We start from the raw sequence: 15,895 nt of genomic DNA, 5'->3' as shown, positions 1-15,895 counted from the left end.
ATGCTGTGAACATGGCAGGGGGCTGAGAATCGTCCCCCAAATTTCTGAGAAAAGCATGTCCCTGTTCCTTACAGCGTACAGGTGGGTGGGTTCTGCAGATGGACCATGGGCACCCAATGTTTTTGGTCGTAAAGCCTGGGAGGTACCCATACTATACCCGGGTCAGGGTCAAAGCTGATGTCCTCAGTATACACTGTACTCTTCCCATCACTGGCAACAACACCCATCTCCCTCAAACATCGTGTTTACAAAGTTCATTTCTAAGAACAGACACCTAGTTATTTCAAAAGTGAGAATGGATGAATGAACCCTGGCTCGTAAGATCAATAAAACAGATGTTCACGTTTTGGATTGTGAATACAATCTCAAAAAGACAGAATTTAAGAAAATCCATAGTTACTAAGATGATTCAAGTTTTAGAAGAGACTGATTTGAGAATAACTTTGACCTGACTTTTGTGCCAACACTAAAGTGTACTGAATAATTAACCAACATTATTTTTACTAATAATCTCATCCCTACCTTCAAGGTATGTAATTACTGGATATTGATCAGGTTTAAAAGTCACATGTATACTTCCAAAATCCCACCCATGTGTGTAGACTAGCGTTACAAGCAAAGAATCAGAAGTATGAAGTTATTGGGAATTTTAATTGAATCATGATTTCAACTTCACATTCAGTTAACCAGTTTATGTAAAGTGCTTTCAAACCCTGTATTATGATGCCTAATTGTTATGTTACATTCTGCCTTCTCATCCACTACACACACACACACACACACACACAAACAGAACCAGCAAAGTAACCACAACCATCCCTCAGTCTTTACAACACCCATTATCCCAACCTTATAGGAACAGTTTGGCTTTCACAACTATTTTCTTTGAGCTTCTCTTTGACTGAGATCTCACAAAGCCTCTCAAGATCTTCTAGACTAGAGGCTACATGCTACTGGTTTGCCAGCTCCATTGTTTCACCTCCTCCAGGAATTCCCAGAGACAGCAGTGCCACCTGCTGGTAGGGAGGGCAAAATCTGCTTTCTGGAAGCCTATGGGTGACAGGAATGGCAGCCTAGATTTCTGTCTTTGGGAGCCTTTCTTTTCTAGAGCACATTATAAGCATAAACTACCACCTGAGATGTGTAACCTCCACAGGAGACTCCATTGTGACCGGCAGGTCGTCTGGAAGCCGTGTAAAACAAAGCCAGGTTAGCCAACAATGAGGCACTTCTGCCTGGAAATGCCTCCTCAATGTTCCAAATGCAAGAGCCTCACTGAATTCAACATTTCCTGGCTCTCCTTTTCCCCCACTGCTTCAGTATCAGATAATAGCACTCCCAGCCCCCACCTTTGGCTATGCTGTCTAGCTCTATCTCACATCCTAAGGAAGGTACTCAGACCCCTCTCAATGTGAAGGCTCTTACATGTACACAATGTGACACAGATCCTTCTCAAAGGACTCTACTGCTTAGGCATGCAGGTCGGACTCTAATCTCTTTCATTCGCTCTCCATCCTCCCCACACCTAACCCAAGGGACAGAAAGGACAGAAAGGAAATGATTTTGTTGTTGTTTTGAAAGTAACACAAGTGAGCTTTCATTGATTCAGGAGTAAACCCTTGTGCTATAGGTCACTGATACAGGTCACATCCCTCAAGATGCACTCAGCCTGCCGATCTTCCTGGTTTCCCTTCCTTAACCTGATCAGCGTTTTTCAACCTTTTCACAGCCCCTTCCACAGACTGAACGTAAGAACTGCACGCCCTTTGTGTAGTTTTCACAGGCAGTCCCCAGTTACGTCCAAATAACGTGCAAACCAACCCCCGTAAAGCCTATTTATATTAAAAATTTGAGGTATATACAATGGCTGATAAAAATAAATTGGCGCTACTTTGGGAAGCGCATTCAAACACTGTTATTATTACCGTATTATCAAGTTGAAGATATCTTAGTATCTGGAAATGATTCGTTAATGTTTATGTATAGAAAAGGTACACTACATGCTAAGACAAGCATTTGATTAACTGACATCAGATAAATACCGTACCTAACTGTTCAGACTTATGTACAAATTCAACTTAAAGACAGATTTAGGAATAGAACTCATTCGTAATCCGGAGACTGCCTGCATGACAAAAATGACATTTTTTCTTTAGTCCTAAAAGCACATTCTTTTTCAGGTTATACTACCTCCCTCAAGCTTCAGAATTCCTTCCCCCACCATCACCAACTTAAAAACTTTAGACAAAATTTTAAGTTATTCCCAGTAATTTGCTTTGTGTTCCAAACTATTACCTGTCAACCTATATTTCACTTTACTAGAGACAGCTGTTACTTTCCCAGAGAGCTTGAGCTTCACAGCAACTTCTCCTTTTACTTTCTTTCACCTCAGAGTTCTCATCTCCGTAAGAACAACTATTAAGTGCTCCCTATTCCATTTTTTTTAACTTGCCAAGCTAATTGATTTCCTATCAAGTGTAGACATTTTGCCAGTATGCAGGGGCAGATTAACCAGTAAGCAAAGTACTTACAGAGTTACAGTAAGCAAGGTGTGCAGTAGGCTTAATTGCTTTTACTTACTAATCGGTAGGGCACAATTTCACAGGCATTTCAACACATCAAAGATGTGGTGAAAAACAGGTAAAATTGTGACTACAGATTACTAAGTAGGCACAAGTAAACCCGTGAGTACCCTGCTTATTGGATAATCCATCTCTGGAGTATGTCTTAGATGTGTGAAAATCACACTGTTTCCTGAAGAAAGAAATTTGTAGGGAGAAGAGTAAAAAAAGGGCTTTGATAGGTATCAGGATGTCTCCAAGGAATCAGGTAGATAGATCTTTGTCAATCTCATGCCAGAATAAGTTCTAAGTGGATTACATTGCAACTCCAGAATACAGTAAAATTTGCACACTAGTTAACCACTGGAAAACTGAAGGGATTTTTTATGTTTCACTACAAGGATGGGAAACCCTGGTGGCATAGTGGTTAAGTGCTACAGCTGCTAACCAAAGGGTCGGCAGTTCGAATCCGCCAGGCAGTCCTTGGAAACTCTATGAAAGCAGTTCTACCCAGTCCTACAGGGTCGCTAGGAGTCGGAATCGACTCGGCGGCACTGGGTTTGGTTTTGGTTTTCCATAAGGATGTACAGCATGCCCTTGCTATTGCAGGTCTGGGGAAATGAAGGAGAGAGGTAGGGGATACCTTGCAGTTTTAATCTACTCTTAAACTCCTGCACACACCTCCCCTTTTCAAACCATGGTTTATAAGAGATATTCCCTCCCCACACATCCCTCTTTTACCAGCCAAATGGTCTTCTTCAAACACACACTTTTCAAAGAACTGAGGAAGTCTAAAGAGGCTTAATTTAGACCCTGCCTTCCCCTCCCTATAGGGTCGCTATGAGTAGGAACGACTCGAGGGCAGTGGGTTTCATTTTTTCTTTGGTTTTTCCTCTCCCTACAGCCTATTTACATGCAGAAAATAAAACCTGGAACAGCCCCAGAAAAACCTCAATTTACAGCGATCCCCAGCCCGCACCCACCGCCCCGAAAAATCTGTCTTCTTGAACAAGAATCTCAGTGTGCTGATCTGGTCTGCAGTTCACTGCAGGCATTTCCTTCCTCACAATTTACCAGTCATCAGTGAAGCGTCTCATTTAGACCTGCTCCGCCAGCGCCCAACTGCTTAGAACATTTTTTGCGCTGTAACGAATCTCTGGGTTCCTTCAGCCCACTCAGAGCGCCCAGCTGCGGTGAACCTGGGCCCAGGGCTCGGCTGCAGATCCAGCGGGCAGAGAAGCTTCTCCGGTCGGCACTCGGGCTCGGTCCCCCGGTCACGCCGCCCAAGTAAACCTGTGTGTACCTCGCTGATTGGATAATCCATCTCTGGAGTATGTCTTAAAAAAAAAAAAAAAGATGTGTGAAAATCAGTTTCCTAAAGAAACACCCCGCCCGCACCAGGGCAGAGGGTCTGCGTCCACCCCAGAAGCGGGGCCCCCTGGGGGTGGTTAACCCCAGACTACCCCCGCCACGCCCCACCCTGCCATCCCACTCGCCCTACCCTGTGAAGGTGCGATAGGACCTGCAGCCCCACAGAGTCACTCACCTAGGACAAGCGCTCAGGCTTCCTCCCAGGGCGCGACAGAAAGCCCGCCAATCACGCACGCGCAGTAGCGCTCTGGCGCTCCGGCGCTCCGGCGCCTTTGCCCCACTGGTCCACGCGCCACACCCTCCAACCAGACCCTGGCCCGCCCCGGTCCTGTCCATCAGCGTCCGCGAGAGCAAATCAGCTCACACGGGAGGCCCACCGCCGGTCACGTGGCCACACCAGCCAATCACTAAATGGCCCTCGGCTGCACAGGCTCCGAAGTCCCCGGTGGTTTGGTTACTACAACGCAGAGTGGGTGCGAGGTGTGCACAAAAGTCAGAGCCTGCGTGTTTGGGGACTGAGATGCGCTCGATTGATCATTTGCTACATCTGTTAGTTTCTAAAATCATCACCTGGGTATCTCGTTAAAATGCAGATTCTGATCCAGTAAGTTTGGGGTCTAAAATCATCACCTGGGTATCTCGTTAAAATGCAGATTCTGATCCAGTAAGTTTGGGGTAACAGACCTGAAATTTCACCGTTCTAACTAGCTCCCAGGTGGTGGTGATGATGCTCATGGTCCGAGGACCACTCTTCAGGAGCAAGATTTTAAGGAAATCTGTCAGGAAGCGTCGGTTTTGCACCTTCCCATGTTATTTTCACGTTTTGTGACCTCTTCCTCCAGTGATGCAGAGCATTCCAGTGACTGACGAAGCACGGGGTGTCCTGGTGACGCTCATAGTTTGGGCACCTGCTGAGGGAAAAAACACGCTAAGGAAACCCACTGCTGTGGTGTCAATTTGGACTCCTACGACCCTACAGGACAGAGTAGAACTGTCCCATAGGGTTTCCAAGGCAGTAAATCTTTAGGGAAGCAGACTGCTTTGTCCCAGGAGCAGCTGGTGGATTGGAACCCCTGACCTTTCCCTGCTGTGTTTAATTTCCACACCACCCACCTTGGGCTAAGGGACAACAAACTATGCTGACTTGGGGTTGGAGTGTGGAAAGTAGAAATGGACACTGTATGATCCTTAGAAATAATAGGACTATGTTTGTTCTAAAATAGTGGGCATGTGTTTCTGAGTGGTAGCTCTACCAGACTCTGGCATACGGTCTCCCCTACTTTATGGAATTTACAGTCTGTCATAGAACTCCAAGGGCAAGTTCAGGAAGGGACCCTGGAGTATAGGAAAAACATGCAGGGACCTAATGGTTGCAGCATAAGCTAGAGTGATTGTAAACCTGCCTTGTTGTTGTTGGTGTTAGGTGCCATCGAGTCGGTTCTGACTCATAGGACCCTATGCACAACAGAGCGAAACACTGCCTGGTCCTGTGCCATCCTTACAATCGTTGTTATGCTTGAGCTCATTGTTGCAGCCACTGTGTCAATCCACCTCGTTGAGGGTCTTCCTCTTTTCCGCTGACCCTGTACTCTGCCAAGCATGATGTCCTTTTCCAGGGACACATCCCTCCTGGCAACATGTCCAAAGTACGTAAGACACAGTCTCACCGTCCTTGCCTCTAAAGAGCATTCTGGCCGTACTTCTTCCAAGACAGATTTCTTCGTTATTTTGGCAGCCCATGGTATATTCGATATTCTTTGCCAGCACCACAATTCAAAGGCGTCAACTCTTCTTCAGTCTTCCTTATTCATTGTCCAGCTTTCACACACATATGATGTGATTGAAAATACCACGGCTTGGGTCAGGCGCACCTTAGTCTTCAGGGTGACATCTTTGCTCTTCAACACTTTGAAGACGTCCTTTACAGGAAATTTACCCAGTGCAATGCATCTTTTGATTTCTTGACTGCTGCTTCCATGGCTGTTCATTGTGGATCCTAGTAAAATGAAATCCTTGACAACTTCAATCTTTTCTCCTTTCATCATGATGTTGCTCATTGGTCCAGTTGTGAGGATTTTTGTTTTCTTTATGTTGAGGTGTAATCCATACTGAAGGCTGTGTAAGTGCTTCAAGTCCTCTTCACTTTCAGCAACCAAGGTCGTGTCATCTGCACAACGAGGGTTATTAATGAGTCTTCCTCCAAACTTGATGCCCCATTCTTCTTCATAGAGTCCAGCTTCTCGTATTATTTGTTCAGCATACAGATTAAATAGGTATGGTGAAAGAATACAACCCTGACGCACACCTTTCCTGACTTTAAACCAATCAGTATCCCCTTGTTCTGTCCAAACAACTGCCTCTTGATCTATGTAAAGGTTCCTCATGAGCACAATTAAGTGTTCTGGAATTCCCATTCTTCGCAGTGTTATCCAGAGTTTGTTATGATCCACACAGCCGAATGCCTTTGCATAGTCAATAAAACACAGGTAAACATCCTTGCGGTATTCTCTGCTTTCAGCCAGGATCCATCTGACATCAGCAATGATATCCCTGGTTCCACGTCCTCTTCTGAAACCAGCCTGAATTTCTGGCAGTTCCCTGTCGATATACTGCTGCAGCCGTTTTTGAATGACCTTCAGCAGAATTTTCCTTCTCTGTGATATTAATGATATTCTATAATTTGCACATTCGGTTGGATCACGTTTCTTGGGAATAGGCATAAATATGGATCTCTTCCAATCACTTGGCCAGGAAGCTGTCTTCCATATTTCTTGGCATAGACGAGTGAGCACCTCCAGCGCTGCACCTGTTTGTTGAAACATCTCAATTGATATTCCATCAATTCCTGGAGCCTTGTTTTTCGCCAATGCCTTCAGAGCAGCTTGGACTTCTTACTTCAGTACCATCGGTGCCTAATCCTATGCCACCTCTTGAAATGGTTGAATATCGACTAATTCTTTTTGGTATAATGACTCTTTGTAGTCTTTCCATCTTCTTTTCATGCTTCTTGCATCATTTAATATTTTCCTCATGGCATCCTTCACTATTGCAACTCGAGGTTTGAATTTTTTCTTCAGTTCTTTCAGCTTGACAAACACCAAGCATGTTCTTCCCTTTTGGTTTTCCATTTCCAGCTCTTTGCACATGTCATTATAATACTTTACTTGGTCTTCTCGCAAGTCCCTTTGAAATCTTCTGTTAAGTTCTTTTACTTCATCAATTCTTCCTTTTGCTTTAGCTGCTCGACGCTCAAGAGCAAGTTTCAGAGTCTCCTCTGACATCCACCTTGGTCTTTTTTTTCTTTCCTGTCTTTTCAGTGACCTCTTGCTTTCTTCGTGGGTGATGTCCTTGATGTCATCCCACAACTCGTCTGGTCTTTGGTCACTAGTGTTCAATACGTCAAATCTATTCTTGAGATGGTCTCTAAATTCAGGTGAGATATACTCAAGGTCATATTTTGGCTCTCGTGGACTTGCTCTGATTTTCTTCAGTTTCAGCTTGAACTTGCATATAAGCAATTGATGGTCTGTTCCACAATCGGCCCCTGGCCTTGTTCTGACTGATGATATTGAGCTTTTCCATCGTCTCTTTCCACAGATGTAGTCAATTTGATTTCTGTGTGTTCCATCTGGCCAGGTCCATGTGTATAGTCGCCGTTTATGTTCGTGAAAGAAGGTATTTGCAATGAAGAAGTCGTTGGTCTTGCAAAATTTTATCATTCAATCTTTGGCATTGTTTCTGTCACCAAGGGCATATTTTCCAACTACTGATCCTTCTTCTTTGTTTCCAACTTTCGCGTTCCAATCGCAAGTAATTGTCAATGCATCTTGATTGTATATTTGATCAATTTCAGGCTGCAGCAGCTGATAAAAATCTATTTCTTCATCTTTGGCCCTAGTGGTTGGTGGGTAAATTAGAATAATAGTCGTATTAACTGGTATTTCTTGTAGGCGTACAGATATTATCCCATCACTGACAGCGTTGTACTTCAGGATAGATCTTGAAACATTCTTTTTGGCAATGAACGCAACACCATTCCTCTTCGAGTTGTCATTCCTAGCATAGTAGACTATATGATTCTCCAATTCAAAATGGCCAATACCAGTCCATTTCAGCTCACTAATGCCTAGGATATCGATGTTTTTGCATTCCATTTCATTTTTTACAATTTCCAATTTTCCTAGATTCATAGTTCATACATTCCAGGTTCTGATTATTAATGGATATCAGACAGTGTTCCACTGCTATTCATAAGGTTTTCGCTGGCTAATGCTTTTCAGAAGTAGACTGCCGGGTCCTTCTTCCTAGTCTGTCTTAGTCTGGAAGCTCAGCTGAAACCTGTCCTCCATGGGTGACCATGCTGGTATCTGAATACCGGTGACATAGCTTCCCGCATCACAGCAACACACAAGCCCCTACAGTACGACAAACTGACAGACACGTGGGGGAAACCTGCCTTAGAAGTCTTAAAAATTTTCCCCATGCTCTTCTGTAATCCCAGAGTCAGGACCTCAAGAAGCCCATTGCCGCCGCTATCTCTCAAACTTGACCTGAACTTAGTGTACAGACTGGCCAACCAGAAGCTTTGTAGTTCAGCATAGCCAAGCTCTTTTTACCCAGTGCTGTCCTGATGTGGTTCAAGAGTCTAAGTGCTAAATTCTCTAAAACTTTCAGACCAGGTGGTATGATATTCCACCACATTGCTTCAAGCAGTTATCTCTCACTATTAGTCACGGGGACTAAACTGCCACATAGAACTTCATCCTTGTTAGTGTGTTTTATCGGGACTAGAAGTGAAGCTCAATTAGTAACCTTGGACATTGTTCATCACATTGCTCAGTATCAGAGCAGGCATAGCACGAAATTCAGAGCTTCTGGGAACACATTAAATCAAGTAGAGCACTGGTTCTGGTTACAGCAGGAATAAACAGATGTCCGACCAAGAAAAATACATTTGAAGTCTCAAAGAAAAATTCCTTTGCTGTCTTCTAAGGTCGCTATGAGTTGGAATTAAGTCGATGGCGATGGGTTTGGTTTGGGTTGGTTTTAGCATTAAACTGGAGGAGTCCTGGTGGCTCAGTGGTAAAGTGCTTGACTGTTAACCAAAACTCAGTGGTTTAAACCCACCAGCCATTTCACGGGAGAAAGATGTGGAGACCTGCTTCTGTGAAGATTACAACCTTGGGAATCCTATGGGGCAGTTCTACTCTGTCTCGGAATCGACTCCACGGCAGTGGGTTTGATTTCGGGTTTATCATTAAACCAGTGGTTCTTAAGCGTGGCTGTGCAGTAAAGGTTTTTAAGGGTGTAGATTTGGGGCCCCTGTGCCCAGAGGTTCTGCTTGGTGTCAGGCGTGGAACCTGGGTAGCTATAGGTTTAAAAAGTTCCACAGGTGATTTGCTATCCAGCATGTGTGAGAACACCTGCCTAAGTTGCTAGGTCAATGGAGTCATTCTCTCACAAGGAAAAGTCACCTCTGCAACACAGATCACTAATGACACGAAGACTCTGAAAACAGAGGGCATTTTCCACATAATATGTGCGAATAGATAAGAAAGGCCAAAAACAATTCATAGGAAATAAATACACCAAGGACATTTCAGTGGTACAAATTGAAAAGCCAGGTCCATAACTCAGTTTCATTCCAGTTGATTAGCTAAATATTTCAAAAAAAACCTATTATTTTTGTTAACCATGCCAACCTGACCAGCTCTCTGGTGATACCTTCACTTATTCTGTGCCTCTCTTACCAAAAGCAAATTCCTGGTTGAATATCATTAACAGTTATTCTCTGAAGCTTTTCCCAAAGTGTGTAAGGAGTCACCAGGGGTACTTGTTAAAATGCAGATCCCCAGGACCCACCCCAGAGTCTCCTGTTACCTCTCTCATGTAACAATCCTGAAGTCAGTATTGGTTAAATGGGAGTCCAAACTGGACCTCCTGATAGAGAGCATCTACACATAGGCAAGCCCTCAATTAAAATAGCTATGCTATTAGTTTAGTTTGCCATGCTGGCTAAGTATAGGAGGGCCATTCCATTTAAAAAAAAAACTCTAAGGGATTCTCAGTTCTCTTTACTGGGATTGTATGAAGTTCCATCATTTTTATTTTTAATGAGGCATCAGGATGCTGTTGTTGCACAGAGTTTTTCTATGGAATGATGTGTAATGCAGTGGAGCTTGACTCAGTTTTTAACTCAATTAGTGAGGTCCCCTCAGAACGCTCTCCTAACAACAGCCATCTTTTTCTAAAGTGACTTTATTTGTGACACCGAATAATGGAAGCCCAATGTGTGAGCCTTTAAACTAGCTTCTGTCCTGCTCTGATAAAAACACTTAAAAATATATTTCACGACATCCACATGGGTAGGAATGTTTTTCGCCTTGTAAACTTGTAGCTCTATCTATTGGGTAAAATAAGGGCAGATTTCACTGATATTTAACTAGCATGAATACTGTGAATTTTAAACTAGAAAAAAAATTGTTTTTCTCTTATGGGTGTCATCATTATAAACAGAGGCAACAGGAAACAGAGATGCTTACCTGAGGATATGAATTTGTATAAAGCACATCTAGGCCCTTATTCATTTTCTGTTTCTCAGTCTCACATACATAACTCGGCCCCACCTCTCTGCCCCTTGATAACTTAGTTCCAGCCACAACTATCTTCTTAACTTTTCCTCAAATACCCCAAGCCCACTCTTGTCGCAGGAACACATTACTCTCTCTGGATGGAATCTTCTGCCCCCATGTACGCACAAGGCCCTCTCTCCCTCATTGAACAGGTCTTTGCTTAAAGGAGGCCTTGTCAGGCCTTCCCTGGTCAAATGATCCAAAGAAGCATTTCCTCCAGCAACTGGTGCTCTCTAACCAAGCCTTTCTCAACCAGGGTTCCGTGAGAGAATTTCCCTAGAGATAATCACGTCAGTGACTTTTTTCATACCTTCCAAGGATGATACATAGCTAACATCCTTCTAGTTGCATACAAGAAGTTAATTCATTGTATATAACAGGTGTTTTAGGGCGTTAGTGTTTAATAACCCCATGGAACTATTAGAAAAGGTCTACTGTAAATGGTTATCCTACTTGATTTTTCTTCTGAGCTCTTATCAACATTTCATGAATTATCTCTTTATTGTCTCTAGAATGTAAGCATATGGACCTTGATTTTGTTCCCTGCTTATCCTCCATGCCTAGAAATGGTATATAGTAAAAAAAAAAAAAAAAAAAAAAAACTCCACTGCCGTCAAGTTCTTTCAACTCATAGTGACCCTATAGGACAGAGTAGAGCTGCCCATGTGGTCTCCAAGGAGCACCTGGTGGATTTGAACTGCCGACCTTTTGGTTAGCTCTTAACTACTATGCAACCAGGGTTTTCCTGGTATATAGTAGACACTCAAAAGATATTTGTTGAATAAATTGCACGCAGCAATTTGTGTTATAACTTTGTATGTAAAAGCTTTTCCATTGTTAAAACAATTCATGTTAAAACTTCTATATCCAGAAACATGTATATTATAGATTTCCTGAGTGGTATGATAAGACAGAAAATGTTAAAAGAATTGGAAAAGCTAAAACTATTAGTACAGATAATAATAACAGAAGGCTTTAGTCATCCAATCAGAAATGACCAACTGCTCAATCAGGATGAGAGATGGGGGAGGGGTTAATAATTTGAGGATGTTTTCTACAACCCTTACCAACGGAAAGTAGAGTGGGCTTTCATTCCAAACAGGATCAGAAATGGACTCTAGGGATTGCTGTGGGTGCACCACTCAGTAAGAATTAATAACGTAATTAAATTCTGCATCCTCATGAGACAGAGGAAAACCAAGAAACCCATTTCATGAACTCTAGATTTTTAAAAAGGAAAATATGATCAGCATAGGCCCCATTTAGGAGATAACTGAAAGGAAGTATTTGAAAAAGTCAATAACCCACAAGAAAATCCTATACACTTTTTCCCCTGCTATCCATGAAAAGTTTGTACCAAGAAATAAAGATAACAAGCATTTTGGGATAGAAGCTAAAAAGAGAACTGGTAAAGTCATATAAATTACTGGAGAAAAAATAGGGCATTTTCCCCAAACTCACAAGAGAGCTCATGTGAACAGGATAAAGACACCCAATCAATTATAAATGAGGAGAATAATAACTACACCAGAAAGACTCTGAAAAGCACCTTGCAAGTGTCTTAGAAACCAATAAAAGGAGATTGTTTCAACATGTGAATGGGAGGAAGTCACTCAAAGAATAGGTGGGATCTTTGATCCTTGTAGATAAAGGATTTGCTCAAGAATGGAAAAGGGGACATTTTACACGCTGAATCGTTTGAGCCAAATTGAAAGAATAAATGGAGGCTTCCTTTCCCATGATGTCCCCTAAGATGAACTAGTTGGAATTACTTGACTGCATGCTACTCGAAGATACTCTACCAGGCTGGACAAAATCAATGTGGACAAACTGTCAGGACAGAGAGATGGAGAATCTGCTGACTCAGATGGGTGGCTTATATCTACAAATGTGTAGCTGTAACCCCATTCAGTGAAGTTCAGAGGAGACCTGAAGAATCATGATCAGAAGAGCTTTGCTTTAATAACAGGCAAAGTCACAGAGCCTACAATACCCCAAAACCCACTGCTGTCGAGTCGATTCCGACTCATAGCGACCCTATAGGACAGAGCAGAACTTCCCCATAGAGTTTCCAAGGAACGCCTGGTGGATTCGAACTGCCGACCTCTTGACTAGCAGCTGTAGCACTTAACCACTACACCACCAGGGTTTCTCAGAGCCTACAATAGGGATTAAAAAATCATTGAATATTTAAACAAAAATCATCTTTGGGAGGAAAGACAATGTGAATTTTAAAAGTAAATGCATGCTTAATTTGCTGGTTTCAGGAGAGATGCGCCGGTCACTAAAAAAATGAGAACGTATGAGTATCTTCTGGGCTGGTATATTTCTTTCCAATTGACTTTAATTAGGCTCTACATGATGGCAACAGGGTACAGACCACAGAATAGTGCACAATCAATAGACAGCAACGTGCCCTCCTCTGAATGAAGTCCAGAGTAGGAATCCTCAGGGCTACCATTACATACACCTACTTCTTAACTCCTGTAGTAAAGAAATACTTAAGTGTTTGCTAACTAGGTTACTTTCAAAATTTGACATACTTCAAATGCCCTTATCATATACATTGTCTTGCTGTTTGACTAGGCGTGATAAGAATTACATATCACCATATTGTATTTTTGCTTATCTCTTATGACCTTACTATTACTTATGAATTTATTAACCAGTTAAAGTTACAGGTTTAAAACGAACTAAAAGCCCAGCACACAGTAAGCATTCAATAAATGTTAACTGCATTTAAATTGATTTAAGTAAATAAATGAAACTTCAGAAAATCAATCAATAGATTCCAGACTGTCCTCTCTCCCCTCCCAACCCCAACTTTCCTTTATTTTCTACTGGGCTCCCTTCTGGAATTTCATCAGCTATCTCCAGCTGTATCAGCAACAGCCCTCTGGCAAAAAGTTCCTGCTAATAAGGGTGCAAAAAATATAGTCTTTACATATTCTTACAGCTATTTATGGGAGTTCCTGGGTGGTACAAACACTTAAGCGCTGGACTACTAGCTGCAGAGGTTGGCAGTTTGAACCCACCCAGAGGTGTCTCAGAAGACAGTGATCTGTATCTGAAAGTTCACAGCCTTGGAAACCCTGTGGAGGACAGCTCTACTCTAACACACATGGGTCGCCACAGTTGGAGTCAACTCGGGGACAACTGTTTTTTAGCTTACCTAATATACATATATATATAATATTAAGGTCAATGAACAGTAATCCCATTCATTCACTCACACATGCCCCAGCTTTGAGGAAGCGCTCCTTGGGTATGGTAATTAGTCCTGATAAGTGTGTAAGGTTCGGGATGCAGCAGTCACCCACAGCTGAGGCACAGACAGATAAAACATGGCATAAAACAGAGAAAGGGAAAAAAGAGTAAGAGAGACACAGACTATGGTTTAGGGCAGATGTTACAAGTCAGTCACCTATAGGGTGAGACTGGCGAAGCAGAGAAGTGAAACAGGCAGCGATAAGACAGTAAGAAGAGTTGGGGACTGTGGTATTTCTAAATTACACCCAATTTTTGCAACATGAGAATGCAATATCTACCGTATCTCATATTTTTAGAGATCTGGATTTTTATGAGAACTTACCCATTTTTTTAAAAGAAATCTCTGTGGACCAAGCAAAACACATCTGCAAATCAGATACGAGCCACAGCTCCAACCCTTAGCTAAAAGGGTCAATTCCCCAGCCTAAAATCTCTCAAACCCCTTCCCAGAACTGTGTCATATGACCACTGCTAGGTGCAGGGGAGGCTGGGAAATTAAGGTGGTTTTTTGTTTATTTGTTTGTTTTAAGCTGAGTACATTATTGTAGTAAAACCTGGGTTAAATTGTAGTAAAACCTGGATTCAGCTACTAAGCAAGAAGGAGACCACACATCCAAAGGAGGGAATATGCCCCATGCTTTGAAATACTAGGTCTAAGAGAACTCCACAAACATCTACCTTCTCAGCAACCTCCTTTCTCCCTGCTCTTGAATGTTCCCTGGAGGTCACTAAATTAAGCAACTACCCTGAGTATAACGTGACTTGTACTGTTTTATTCCGCCGGGCCCTACTTCGAAACTCTATGGGGCAGTTCTACTCCATCCTATAGGGTCGCTATGAGTCGGAATCGACTCGAGGGCATTGGGTACTGGGTTACTGTTTTATTACACAACTGCATTCAATTAAAGGACTGCAATCACTGTGCTAAATGGGGCCATTATCAATATAGGGTGTGTCTGGGGAAAGCAGACAAATGAGAAAGGAAATATATGCTAGAAATACCAGGTGCAAGAAATTAAAACCTGAATCCCTGCTTTTGCTGGGGCTTTCATGACGTGACAGATGTACATCACTGTCCCAGCCTCAAGACAAGCAAATGTCTTGAGGAGTCATTAGATTTAACTTAGGAAAATGTCTCTGAAGTCAAAAGGTGTATGAACCAAGTACACATTTCTTGTTTTCACGTCAGTGACCGTCTTATCCAAGAGTTAGATGTACCAACTTTAAAATGTGAAAGAGACGGCAATAATCTCCTAGTAATGATGCGACATCAGTGGGTGGGGTTGATCAAGCCCTCTGGACTGCCACAGTATTTTTCTGACTAGATTCTCTGGGCTTTGCCTTAAGCAACATAGGAGCAATACATCTAGTTAAGACACTCAGCAGAGTATATCAGTTTCAGGTTTTCTGTAGTCTTTTTTTTTTTTTGAACATTTTCTTGTGGTTTGAGTAAAATTTTACAGAGCATATTACTTTCCCATTCAACAATTTATGCACGTTTTGTTTCGTGACATAAGCTGCAATCCCCTCAATCCCCAGTACCTTCCTGGGATCCCATTAGCCCATCTTCCCCTCTCCTTCCTGCCTTCTGAATTTTGTTCTGGGGAAAATGCTGCCCTTTTGGTCTTGTGTGGTTGATTGTTCTGAGGAGTAGGTTCCTCAAGGATGTTATTCACTTTAGGGGCCGGTCTATTGTTTGGCCAAAAGGTGATCTCCAGGAGTGGGTTCAGTTCCAGGTTTGAAGAGTATCTAAGGGCCATAGTTTCAGGGGTTCCAGCAGTCTCTATCAGACCAGTAAATCTGGTCTTTTTCATAAATTTGAATTTTGTTCTAGAGTTGTCTCCCACTCTGTCCAGGACCTTCTATTACGGTCCCAATCAGAGTGGTTGGTAGTGGTAGCCAGACACCATCTAGTTCTCCTGGTCTCAGGCTAGGGAAAGCTTTGGTTCGTGTGGTCCATTAGTCCTTTGGACTGTTTCCTTGAATCTTTGATTTCTTCAGTCTTCTTTGCTCCAGACAGAAAGAGAGCAATAGTTGTATCTTAGATGGCCACTCACAAGC

At 42.6% G+C, this 15,895-nt stretch overlaps 2 protein-coding genes across 18 annotated transcripts in view; both read left to right on the top strand.

Moving 5' to 3' along the window:
* The window catches only part of LOC126068466 (uncharacterized), a 1,054,989-nt gene that overhangs the window by 48,956 nt on the left and 990,138 nt on the right, over positions 1–15,895 (top strand). The window lies entirely within an intron of this gene.
* The window catches only part of LOC126068459 (ral guanine nucleotide dissociation stimulator-like), a 490,075-nt gene that overhangs the window by 458,897 nt on the left and 15,283 nt on the right, over positions 1–15,895 (top strand). Inside the window, exon 1 of one of the 15 annotated variants that reach the window (XM_049871010.1) lies at positions 4,217–4,536. The exons of 13 other annotated variants lie outside the window; for them this stretch is intronic. The gene's annotated coding sequence lies outside the window, so the exon portion shown is untranslated. Of the gene's footprint in view, positions 1–4,216; positions 4,597–15,895 lie in introns of those variants that run through there. One more of the 15 variants, XM_049871009.1, reaches the window with a different exon arrangement.

This window comes from Elephas maximus, chromosome 27 (assembly GCF_024166365.1).
Source record: "Elephas maximus indicus isolate mEleMax1 chromosome 27, mEleMax1 primary haplotype, whole genome shotgun sequence".
Lineage (NCBI taxonomy): Eukaryota > Metazoa > Chordata > Mammalia > Proboscidea > Elephantidae > Elephas > Elephas maximus.
This window is presented reverse-complemented; position numbering and strand designations above follow the sequence as displayed.